The following is a 12,418-nucleotide window of genomic DNA, read 5'->3' as shown; positions in this document are numbered from 1 at the left end:
CATTGCCCAGTGCTTTGCCGCTGCTCAGGCCGACACTGCACGAGTCCTCAGAACTCGGAAACGCCATGCCCTCTGCATTCCAAAAATGCAGCATGTCCAACTTCCATTCCGCGCTCTGAAGGGCTTCTTGCTGAATCCCCATCACAGACATGCTTCACATTTAAAATGGTGGCATTCTTATGCTCCTTGCTTTTATGAAATTCGCCAGGCTGGGGTTCCATGTAGAGATGCTGTGCAGAACATGGCCTGGGGGCAGACCCACATGGCCCAAACCCTTGCCCTCTCAGCTCCTGCCCCCACCGGCTTCCCCCGGGAGGAGGGGGTTCCCACGGCACATTTTTTCCACTGCCAGCAGAGATGGGAATCAAAGAGAAACAGTTAAGGGGCAGCAGGAAAGGGAATTAATCGTTGAAAAAAAAAAAAAAATCGGACAAAACGAAACTTGGCGTTTCAGGAAAATGAGGGGGAAAACATGCATTGCTGGAAACTCGAAGGGAAGACTTGCTGTGTAGCAAGTAAAACAAATCTGAATGATTAAGAAACAATGGAATCAGTGGCAGAGGCGTGGACAGGGTAGGGCCTGAGTGGGCAAGGCCCACCCAAAATCTGCAACTGCCCACTCAGCAGCGCTATGTGGGCATTTACAGATGCTACTGTCACTGTGGTGGGCCGAACTACATTAGCTTCAGGGCCCACTTGTTAGACAATCCTGGCTAGGCCACTGATCGGTGGTGGGCTGCGTGGAGGGATCACGATTCCTTACAGTGAGGGGAGGCCCTGTCCGACACCACCGCAGCATAGCTCCTGAGACTGAGTAGCACAATGTGGATCACCTGTAAATTACACTTTTGAAAGCAGCGGCGACACTCGTTAAACCATTAAACTGGTTTAGAGGCGGTCAATTATTGTGCGGTTACTGGTGGTAGGCAGGTTAAGTGCTTTGAAGGAAGGGCGGGCAACAGGGATTGGACAAAAAGAGACCTACAATGCGATGAGTGGCCAAGTCTGCCAACAATAAGGCAAGCATTTACCCTAGTTAGTGTATTTATGGTTTTTGGGAACATTCCAGCTTAAGTGGGTGACATTCTTAATGATAATTTCAACAAATCTGGGGGTTTGCGAACAGGAGAAGGGTCTACAACCCATCCCTCTGGGAGTTGGAAACACAGAACTTCAACTCTGCAATCCAGAGGGCCGACTATAGAGCTTTAATCCCAAAATTCAAAAGGCTGGACACTGAGATGTAACCTATTAATTGGGAGAACTCCCCATATAGAGCTTAAACCTAGCAAGCACTGAGCCTCAGTTTAACCTAATAAATCCAGAGAACTTGACATGTAGAGCTTCAATCCTAGCATGGAGACTGGTGAAAATACAGAATGTAGACCAGATTGTTCAGGGGAATTAACTGCTGGGCCCCGCCCACTCAAGGGCTATTTAGCACATGCGGATTATTTTATCAAATGCTCCGCAACTTGGACCTCCTGCTCATCTCATCTCTGTGCAGGGCCGGCTTTGCACTTGTAAGTAACTTCCCTCCGGAACCGCGTATCTGACAATCGAAGATTCATCGCCACCCACCTTGTTCCAGAAAACTCAGGGGGTTTCTACTATTTACTAATGCATACTGTTTGGGCTCCGTCTTGATCTAAAGCTCCCTGAAGCTGCCTCTGATACGTTTCTGGCACTATATAAAAAAACTGAAATGAATAACTAGACACAACTTTGCCCTACTCATCCAGAGGAGTGTGTCTTTGTACGTGGAGTTAAACCCATTCATCCATAGGCTTGGTATGTCCACCATTCTGTTGCTTCCCAGCGGCATACAATCTAAGCAAGAGTATTGCAATAGTCTTTACCTAGGTGCCAAACAATCTATAATCAATCAACTACAGGTTCTCCAAAACAATGCGCTGCGAGTAGCACTAAACATTCCTAGGCGAGAGCACATATCCACCACCAGAATAACTTGCAAATGGCTCTCCATACAACAACAAAAAAATGTACCTAAAAACCCTTTGCCTCACCTATAAAGCCCTAAACCACCTAGCCCCTCCCTAGCTCACTAACAAATTCACCATGAAGCCGGCCACTAGAATTACCAGATCCTCCAACACTCTATGCCTCACAGTGCCCAGATTCACCTCTAAAAGAGCCAGTGGGCTCGAGCTTCACGGTCCTCGCCTCTCAACTCTGGAATACCCTGCCTCTGAACATCAAATTGATCAAATCATTCCAATTGTTCAGGAAACTAGTCATTGGATGGCTACTGGAAAAAAACTAATCCTAAACTAGACTAAGTCCATTACAAATTGTATATACTGTACATGTACATGCCTCACACATGTGTTAACTGTAAGTTCCAACAACCTTTGTATATAATTTTACAAACTTATAACTGCAAATTCTATATATATTGTGCTTTTGTAACCTGTCCTTAAGCATCGTTTTACTCCTGGGTCTGGAGCACTATATAAATAAAATAAAGAAACAAACACACACACACAAACACAGATTTGGCCCAAAATCCCAAGAGACGCATCGCTTTTGCCCTACATCCAGCCGGATGGATATGCAGATCTTGCTATGCAGAGCAAGAACACTTTAATACAAAGAAGCGGATATACTTCAACAATTCAGGGAAACTAGATATGCACACTTTAAACTCAGCAATCTGGGTATACACAGTTTTAAACCCATTCATCCAAAATGCTGGCTATGCAAAGTGAACTAAATAATGATCTGGGCTGAACATACCCACACTTTGTACAGCTAGTGGGACAATCCCAACTTCCGGGGAGAACAGTTGCATTAGCTTAAACCCTTAGTCTTCACCCAGCAAAGTAATAGCTCCACCGAATGCTCTTCCAAACGTACACAATAACTGCCAAAATGCAAGGGGGCGGTCACGTTTATACCACCCGACGTTCCCAATCATGTGACAGGAGCCACAGAGCAGCATGCGCAGAGGGGGTCGAGCTGGCATCCACAGACTACAGGATTCAGAAGAAAGCTCTGTACCAATCGGAGCGCAAGGAGAGCAAGACTGCAGGAAGGAGCAGGTCATTCTGTGGGCCTGGAGGAGGACGTTTTGGGAGCCATGCAGAGCCTCCAACTCCCACCACAGGCATCTAATAGCAGCGCCTGGCAAATGCCTAATACTTATACACAGGCTAAAACTGTTGGCATTGCCAATGCTCGTTTATGGCGGGACTTCAGTGAAGGACACGCATTGTGCTTTATAGAGCGGACGAAGGCGAACTGGTTATGACATTTTTATTAAAACTGTAGCGCGTTTACAGCTCCAATTAAGTCATTAACTCTGAGAAGTCTGCTTTGACAAAAAAGCGAGCTCAAAGAGTTCCCATGCAGAGGTGTCTTGGGCTGCGAGTGGCAGGAACTGGGCGGGAATGGCCATAGGCAGTAGCATGGCCATGGACAGTCAATAGGTGGGTAAACAACAGCTTTAAGCTGTGTGTCCCTCATCAGATCTGTACTGCAATGCAATCGTTTCAGCTTCTAGGTGGTGCTTTAGCCCAAACTCAAAAAGGAGTTACAATGCATCTCTTGCTTTCAACTCGGTGGGTCTCCTTCGCCACACCGATACCAATCATGGCCCTACATAGATGTAATCCAATTCAGGGCGCAGATAGTTTTAAACGAATCCCGAGTATTTGATTTAAAACTGAGGCACAGCCATGTTTAACCTGCATGGGCTTCTTTTTAAGACTATTTTTTTATTATTACGGGATTCATTGGGCTTGAATGTAGCTTTAAAATCATAAGGGGAAGAACCTGGTGAGGAAAGCAGGGAGTTAACAGGGGAGCTGCAGTGGGGAACATTCACAGATGACGGTGTCTCAGGTTGGGTGGGGAGTACAGGGTGTGCGGACCCGGGAGAAGGCAATAACCCAAACGAATTAATTCCCAACAGTCTCCAAGGAAATGAAAAGGATTACCTGTAGCACCGTCACCGCCCTCTGCTGGCCGGAGTGGATCTATGCAGGGAACCGCGCGGAGAAGCCAGCAGCCCTCCCCCAGCGATCACTGGTGCTCCATAATGCACGCAGGCTTGTCAAGGGACTGCTAATGTGTTCAGGTGCCAGGCACTGAAACCAGGAGTGGGGGAGGCACTGGGGCGGGCCAAATGCGACCTACAGCAGAGTGATGAGGTCACTGCTTTCGGACAGCAGTACCAGCCAATGGTGCAATAAAAGGCACAAGTTTCACGAGGAGAGGCCACGCCTTGGCTCTCACGCCATGCCTCAACCTGTCTGGAGGCCACAGTGCAGTCACCGCAGAATCGGGAAAAGCAGCAGCCTTGGGCACACCAAATCTACAGCCCCAGCCTCCCACCCTTTACCTGAGACACCGGTCTCAAGTAGCTCCCCATCAGGGTCCCATTCCCCGATTCCAGCACTGAAGGAGAGCTGCAACCGGTTGTATACTGGTACTTGCAATCGGGGCACATATCCTCGATCAAATTAGAATATGTAATACATAACACCACGGGGTGTCTTTTCTGAGACTGAAGTCACGGCAACGACAACCCCCTCAGCGAGAGGTAGATCCTGTGCTGAAAGTCGAGTGGTCGGGATTTCCCCAGATTCCCAAACCGACAAAACTGGTCTCCCAGGATTGCGAGCCCAGGAAACGAAGGCCCTAACTCTGCACTGATCAGCTGTAACCAACGCGTGGACACCACCTAGAGCTCAAAAGATCCCTGCTGTGCTGTGATGTGATGTAAACAACAACAAAAAAAACAGGAGATGGCCTTATAGTCCCGTAAGGACAGGTGTGTCAATCTCTGGCGATTAGAAATCGCGGGGGCGGAGGCATAAAGCTGCAATCGTTGAAAAAAAGGAGCAGGGCAGGTATCGATAGGCATTGGTAGCATGGTTTTCTTTCATAGCGTTTCTTTCTATATTCACATTACTGGTAAAAATGCAGCTTCGTTTTTTAGGCTCACATAACTTCGCATGCTGGTAATTGCTAGACTTCTCAACAAGGGAACATACAACTACAAGTTTACTCTTTTTGGCCAACAGGCTCTGCTAACGATTTGTATATTGTTAAATTGCTCTACTGTGTGATTTCTGAACACCTGAAGTAACTCTTGTTTTGCTCTCGTCAAACCGTGTGGGGCGGCTATGACGAGACGTGGGAACCGTGCCTGCTGGGCCTAGTGACCCAAGCTACTCATTGCCGACACCCAATGAGGCCGAAACATGTCTGGTGATGCTTGTGGTCTCCTGCAGAAGGAATGTGGCCTTACAGTTTGGGCTGGACTGCCAGGGGTGGCAGTAAGGCTGATTTGCATATGGTCTTCCCTTCTGTAATGGCTTGGCAGGTGAAGAACAATGGTCTGGAGGGTTGCCCAGAGCAATGCCAGAGCTTAAGATTTATTCCAAATCGTCCAGCCATCACCCCTTTTGTTTTGCTGTAATCCCAAACACATTATGTTATTTTAGGCATATAGTTTAACAATTTTACAAGCCTACCACTTGCCTGCCTTGACTTCACCCTAGCACTGCCTACATCTCTCTTCCTTATCCCCCCTCTCAAATGCCAGACTCTTTCCCAGTGCTGGATTTGGCCTAGATTTCAACATTCCGATTCTGGTGAAGGGTGGTTTCGAGAGGCAAAGTAAACTCGGCCGAAGGAATCCTTCTGACAGGCAATTCCTTATTGCAAACTTTCATTAGTGTGGAGAAGAAAGCTGCATGGATCTCTTCATCTTGGAAGTCCATCTACCATCCTGTCATTTGTTCCTATACATTTTCAACCACTGTAACAATAATCCTGTGGGAACACCAAAGATCACAGGGGCATTGGAACTAATACTGAGGCACTACCTGCCCTACACAGACCTGGCCACTACCTTTCATTGTATATACCAATTTTGTAAGTATAAGCATCTCAAAGCCTTGACGTACATTTTCAAACCACAGAGTTCGATGCCCGAGCCTTTATCCGGCTTGCAGAAATATGGGGTTTTATTTGTTCAGGTTATAAAATGAAGTAAAATCAGTTACTTTACCCTTAGGCCCCCGAACACCATCAATAGAAGGGGTTTTAGAGGCAGTCTCTTTTCAAATAGATTGGGATAAGGTTAAGCACCTGGGGGTAGGTGTCCCCGAGGCTGCTAAGCAGTGGTTTTCATTGAACTACCTGCCTTGATGGGAACAGATAAAGGGGGTAATTCATAGAATCCAGCGCACAAGTGGCACACACGGCTGGCGCACAGTATGCACGTGCGACAATTTGCGCCAGCCGCGTGCGCCAAAATCCATTTCCGCGCACAACGTATTCATGGATTTCAACATCCACTACCAGCCGTGGCGCAGAGTGGCACAGTGACCCTGCAGCAGCGCCAGTTACGCCCCAAATCCCTCCCCATGCGCCATGCACAGCGCACAAATCCCGTACATGGCGCACAGGCCACTGGCCCAGCATACAGCCCCCCCAACCACAAAAACGCCTGTAAAACTCCCCGCGCACCCCTCCGAATACATGTACACCCCTGCGCGGGGAGAATCGCACGCGATTGGGCCTGTGCGAGCGGGGTAGGTGTTTTACTGGGGTTCGCGGGGCGTGTCACACGCGATTGGCCCTGTGCGAGCAGGGTACGTGTATCACTGGGGTTCGCGGGAATTTCACACGCGATTTCGCTGTCAAAGCGGGGTGCGCGGGGAGTCCCACACGTGAATTGGCAGTGTGGGTCCTACCAGGTGTGCCCTCTACCCCCTCCAAGGCCCCTGCAGGCAGCCCACACCACAGGGGACTACCCTGCACCCCTGGTCATGTCCCGCACGCAGCCCATCCACCATGGGCATGCCCCCCAGCCAACCTGTGGAAATCAAAATAATGTTATACCTCCTATCGCATTGTTTGAATGTATGTTGGCCTACACCAGGTTGTCTAAAACATTGTGTAAATAGATTCCGCGGCAAGGTCTTGACCTTAATGTATTGTGCAAATCACCATCTTGGATTTAGCCGCCATTTTAGGTTCTCTTGTAGTGTGGAAGTCACCCTGAACAACAAAACGGAGGCCGAATGACATTTCGAGTGGGATTCTGGCCGTTGTGACCTCCGCACACATGAATAAATAATATACCCGCAGGCCACTTGTTAGGGTCGCGAACTGAGACCTTGTCCTATCCCTGACCTATTTGTAAATGAACAACTGTATCAGCGGAACTGATCAAATGCATACATTATGGGATTGATCTGGCAACGAACCCTAGGTCTGGTTCTGAGAATGGTTAACTTGCGAGGGGGTTGGCCAGAGCTGGATAAAAAGTATAAAAACCCGAGTATCCCAATGTTCGGTCTCTCACACTAACACAGCGAACTACCGTTGATGGTTCGTTCTGTTACTCTGAGGGCCGAATAGCTATCCGTTTGTCAATTGACTTTTGGTAATTGTTGTATCTTTGAATAAAGTGCTTTGTATGTCCTTTGTAACCTGTGTTGGTGTGTTTCCTTTTGGGCTTCCCGGCCTCATATCAATTTTTCTGTTTCCACAAACCCACATGTCACCTTGCATTAGTGATCACCAAGTCATGTCCCCCAGAGCAGTGAGGCTCAGGCCCCAACTCATGTCCCCCCAGCACCCGCACCCCCACCCCCCAGCAGTGAGACTCAGGCCCTGACTCATGTCCCCCAGCACCCCCACCCACCCAGCATTGACGGGCACCTGCCAGCAGGCCCTGACTCATGTCCCCCAGCACCGCCACCCCCCAGCAGTGGGGCTCAGGCCCTGACTCATGTCCCCCAGCGCCCCCACCCACCCAGCAGTGAGGGGCACCTGCAAGCAGGCCCCGACTCATGTCCCCCCCTCCCCCAACACGTCATCATGATCCACAATCATGGGCCTCATGGCCTCCCAAATCCCACCGCACGCCACCCCTGTGCAAAGACGCAACCAAGTATCCCATCCACCCCACATTGAAATGCCCATTACATGATACAACCCAAATGGCAAGAATGTACATCAACACATGTCTGCCACACACAATGGGTGCTGGTGATTGTGAAAACCTACACCGTGACATGCATGAATACCACACATCAAAGTAATAAACCAAAACGTATTGAACACAAAAAGAATGTAATCAAAGAAAACATGAAAAAAAATGTTTGAAAAAAAAAAAAAGATGAAATGTAGCATGTCCAAAACACAAAAAGAAAAACATGAAGTCTGAATCCAAATAAATCGAAATGAAAATGTGTCCAAAGTCTCCGGCCACCAAATCAAATCCAAAGGAAACGGAAACAGTAAAATCCATTGCTCCATGGTGAGAAAAATAATAAATCCACTGTTCAACTATGTACAAAGAAGTAATCCAGGGTCCATGAGCCCAACGAATGAAATGAAACCTAGCAAACAAACTACCTAATAAAGAACTATATACAAAAAGGCGGGGCATAGTCCAAGCGCCCCAAATGAATGAAAAAGATAAAGGAAACCTAAAACTACAAACTATATACAATGGCGGTGGGCTAGTCCAACGGCTCACTTCCCGATTTCCCGGGCCAGGGCATCATCGAACTCCTGCTCGATGTCCTGGAGGCGGTCCTCTTCCATGGCCCCGAGGGTTCGCAGGGACGATGCCATGTTGGACTCCCAACTCCCTGCGAATGGCCTCGAGGCACTTGGCCTGCCTCAGTGCCCTCCGCATGGAGTTCTCCGCCCTGACCATTGTAAGCCGTGCCTCTTCTGCCTGCCGCCGCTCTGCATCTATACACCGGCCCAACCGCAGCCACACGGAAGACACACCCATTCTAGGGTTCTCCTGCCCTCTGGCTGATGCCTGCCCCTCTGATGTCGATGGCCCCGAGCCATCATTGCTACCACCTAGGGCCTGCTGCTGCTGTCCATGTGCCCTGTCCAATGATGGCTGCACATCCTCCATCAGCTGGTCTCCAGTTGGTGTGGTGTCCACCCCTGCTGGACCGCCGACTCCCGACTGTGGCAGGGATGGGATCTCCACCAAGCTGGCTGTGTTGGTCAGGCCAGGCCCACAGGGGGCCCTGGTGGAATCTGGGCCGGAAGACGGCAGGGAGAACGACTGGCGTATAGTCTCCACAGATGAGGAGAGGTCCGACAGGTGCGCGACACATGTACGAACCCACTGACCATGGCCCCTCCCAACAGTGCCACGTCACGACGCTGCTGTTCGTGATGGCGTGCGTGCTCCGCCCAGGAAGCACGCAAGTCATCACGAATGTCATGTGTGCGCAACGCAACACCAACCAGGACGGAGCCCATACAGTCGCGGGACCCCTCGTCCACAGGTAGTGGAGAGGCAGATGACGTGGCACTCCCCCCTACCTGCGAACGGGCCTGGGACGGGGGATCCCTTCTGGTGCATGGTGGTGCAGTCACAGGGTCAAGGACAGCGACGTGCACAGGCCCCTCCGAGGTGACCTGTGCTGCCTCCTGACCCTGGCCCTGGACTGCACCAGTGGTACTACCCCCACCAGGCCCCATGTGCGGCTCAGTAGCGGGCTCCTCCTCCTCTGTGGAGACCACCAGCCTGGATGTCTCCACACCGTCTTCAGCCATTGCAAGCCCCTGTGGGGGGCTCACCCGGCTCTTCCGCTACAGCCGTAGTGGCAGACGCGGCACCAGTCCCCTCGCTCCCGGATGATGGCTATTTCTGGGAGGGTGGCTGGGCCTTGCATCGCCGCCCGGTGGAGGCATCCCCGCTGCTTGGCTCCACAGCGCCGTCTCCGCCCTCTTCTTCACTTGACGCTGCGTAGAGGGAGACATAGAAAGAACACAAGCATCAGGGTACAGTACAATATTCCCCTAGACAGGAAGCAACAACACGAGTGGCTCTGTCAAATGTCACTTCCATCCTGTCCCTCCACAATACATGGGTGAATGCACGCAAAACACATGCAGAAACAGGCACGGCGCCTGCAATCAACATCAGCATCCATGTACAAGGGCCTCTTAACCAAAATGTTGCCTTCAAACTCACATGCATCATGGCTCATACGGATCCCATGCACACACATCACCGGAGGGTCATGCATCATGGCGTGTACACCACAGACACAGTGGATAGACACAGTGGATACAACGGTGACCGCACTGCATGAGTGAATCTACACATCATCACAAACATGTTTCATGCATCCATGGCGTTTCAAAGTCACACACACACTTCTCAGACACACACACGTGCACAATACATGTACATGAGAGCAGCACCCATCCCTCACCCCCCCCCTCCATGTCCAAGAACAGAGACTGGCATGCATTCATATGTGCATTCCGCATACAGCTCCCCATGTTGCATTGGAACACATGCACCATTGATGTGGTTCACACATTACTGGTCCCACATGCATGACCATGATGTCGCTGCACACACACATCCATACATGGCCCATGTCACACATACAGGCAATTATCAGACTACCAGCACACAGCAACATGCCCTGTCTCACACAGCAATGCTTGGTCACTTACCGCTCAACTTCAGACGGTCTGCCTCTGAAGGATCTGGGCGTGGAGCGCTGGGCCTAGGCGTTCCAGGACCCTCATCTGGATGTTGCTCATGCTGACCCGGCCCCCCTCCGTGAGTCGCCAGGCCTTGTAGAGGGTCCTGGACCTGAAGTCCTCCCAGCGCTTCCAGACGTGCTTGAGGTCGCGGGTTGCCACCCCTCCGCGTTGATGGCAACCACTGCGTCCTCCCAGATCCTCTCCCGTCCTTCCTTGTTGGCGCGTGATGTTCCGAAGAGGGCATCATAATGCCCCAGGACATGCTCCACCAGGACACCAACTTCCTTCTCACTGAAGCTGGTGGCCCTCTGCCTCTCTGGCTGGGGGTCGCCAGTGGTCTCAGATGGTGTTTGCCCCGACATGGCGACCCCCGAGGCAGGCGTGGGTGGGCAACTGGGTCCTGGGGCCGGGCTGTGGAGCGATGGTATCCCAGTCGGGAGTCTTCTGTTCCAGCATGGGTGGACACAGCAACTGGACCCCTGCAGATGGCTGATGTGCAGGCACCAAATAGCAGGGCACGTGGGCAGCAGGCAGGCAGCAGCAGATGGCTGGTGGGAGCGTGCTCGGGGCTCTTGGTGGCAGGAAAATGGCCTTTTGGGCAGGAGCGTGGTCTTCCGTGTGTTTTCGCGCGGCCAGCTTGATACGGAGTGGTTTGGCACGTCAAAAAAGTGCACGTCAGCGTGAAATCTGAGTAAAGGCCCTTAGCGCGTAAGTGACGTTACACGCGCGGGCGTTCCCCACAACACGGGTGCATTGTGCTTCAGCACGTGAGAAAACTGCACGTCACCCGTGCTATTGGAGGAAAGGGCCTTAGCACGTAAGTGACGTTGCACGTTTGGGCTGGCTTAAAAGATACAAGTATCACACTATTTTCTTGTACGTGCTTTTTGTGGAGAGCGAGCGGGTGTTTCTTGTACTTCTTGTCGGTTCACACGCGATTACTTCACAACTTTTCCAGTTCGTACTCCCTGTTTCCTCAGACTGCATTCTTTTCTTCTTTTGGCAGGGGTGTTGCCAACACGCGTCTTTTTCACGTTCTTTTTCAAGGCAGACGGTGAGTCGCGCACGTATTTCCCAACTGTGGTTGCCCCCCGTGTGTCGCATACCCCAGGCTGCGTGTAACATGCGTATGCTTATTTTTGTGTTTCTGGGTGCCACAGCGTAGTGCAAGCTCATTTTTCCATGCACGTTGTCTACCAGGGGTTGCGTGCATGTGTACTTTTGTTTTTGGGGTGCCTGTGCGTTGCGTGACCCGTCATCTTTCCCCAGGGGTCACATACAGCCTTGCTAGAGCACTAGGGTACGAATTCCATCTAGTACCCTACCCCTTTCACCCTAATTGCCCAGGACAATTGTTTACTGCAACTCCCATACGCAAAACAACATCAGTGCCATGTTAAGGCAGGCAAAGGTGGCAGACCTCCAAAAGGTGGGCGTCGTGGGCGCGGTAGGGGAAGTGGCCAGGATTTGCAGGGTGCCCCTAGAGCCCCGTGTGTGGAGGACCAATCGGAGACACCTATGCCCCCCCCCCATTGGTTGTGGGAAACGTAGCCGACACCATCCCAGCTCAGCCCTTGTTGGACCGGCCCATTTTGTCACCTGAACCGGCACAGGATGACTCCCAAGCTGACTTCTAGGTCAGCAAGTCTAATTCACGTGCGGCGGTGAAAGTTGCTGTCACCAGGCCACGTGGATCTGGGGCAGCAATGTCATCTGCTGCACCAAGTAGCCAGGGTGGGGAGGCTGCAGGGGCAGCTGCAGCTCAATCCACCCCAGCTCCGAGTCTCCCATCCGGGACAGTGTCAGTCCTGGTCCATCACACCGACGTTGGCCCTGCCGACAACACCCTGCAGCCAATGCCTGCACCAAGACCTATGGTCATTGTGCCTTTACAGGC

At 51.2% G+C, this 12,418-nt stretch overlaps 1 protein-coding gene across 10 annotated transcripts in view; it reads right to left on the bottom strand.

Moving 5' to 3' along the window:
- PCYT1A (phosphate cytidylyltransferase 1A, choline) overlaps positions 1-12,418 on the bottom strand; it is a 333,268-nt gene that overhangs the window by 270,639 nt on the left and 50,211 nt on the right. The window contains exon 1 of one of the 10 annotated variants that reach the window (XM_069617495.1): positions 3,960-4,088. The exons of the other annotated variants lie outside the window; for them this stretch is intronic. The gene's annotated coding sequence lies outside the window, so the exon portion shown is untranslated. Of the gene's footprint in view, positions 1-3,959; positions 4,089-12,418 lie in introns of those variants that run through there. 10 annotated transcript variants of the gene reach the window in all.

The sequence above is a fragment of the Ambystoma mexicanum genome, chromosome 10 (genome assembly GCF_040938575.1).
Source record: "Ambystoma mexicanum isolate Mex_15411 chromosome 10, UKY_AmexF1_1, whole genome shotgun sequence".
In the NCBI taxonomy this organism is placed as follows: Eukaryota; Metazoa; Chordata; class Amphibia; order Caudata; family Ambystomatidae; genus Ambystoma; species Ambystoma mexicanum.
Note: the sequence above shows the minus strand (reverse complement) of the source record. Positions and strands in the feature narration are given on the sequence as shown.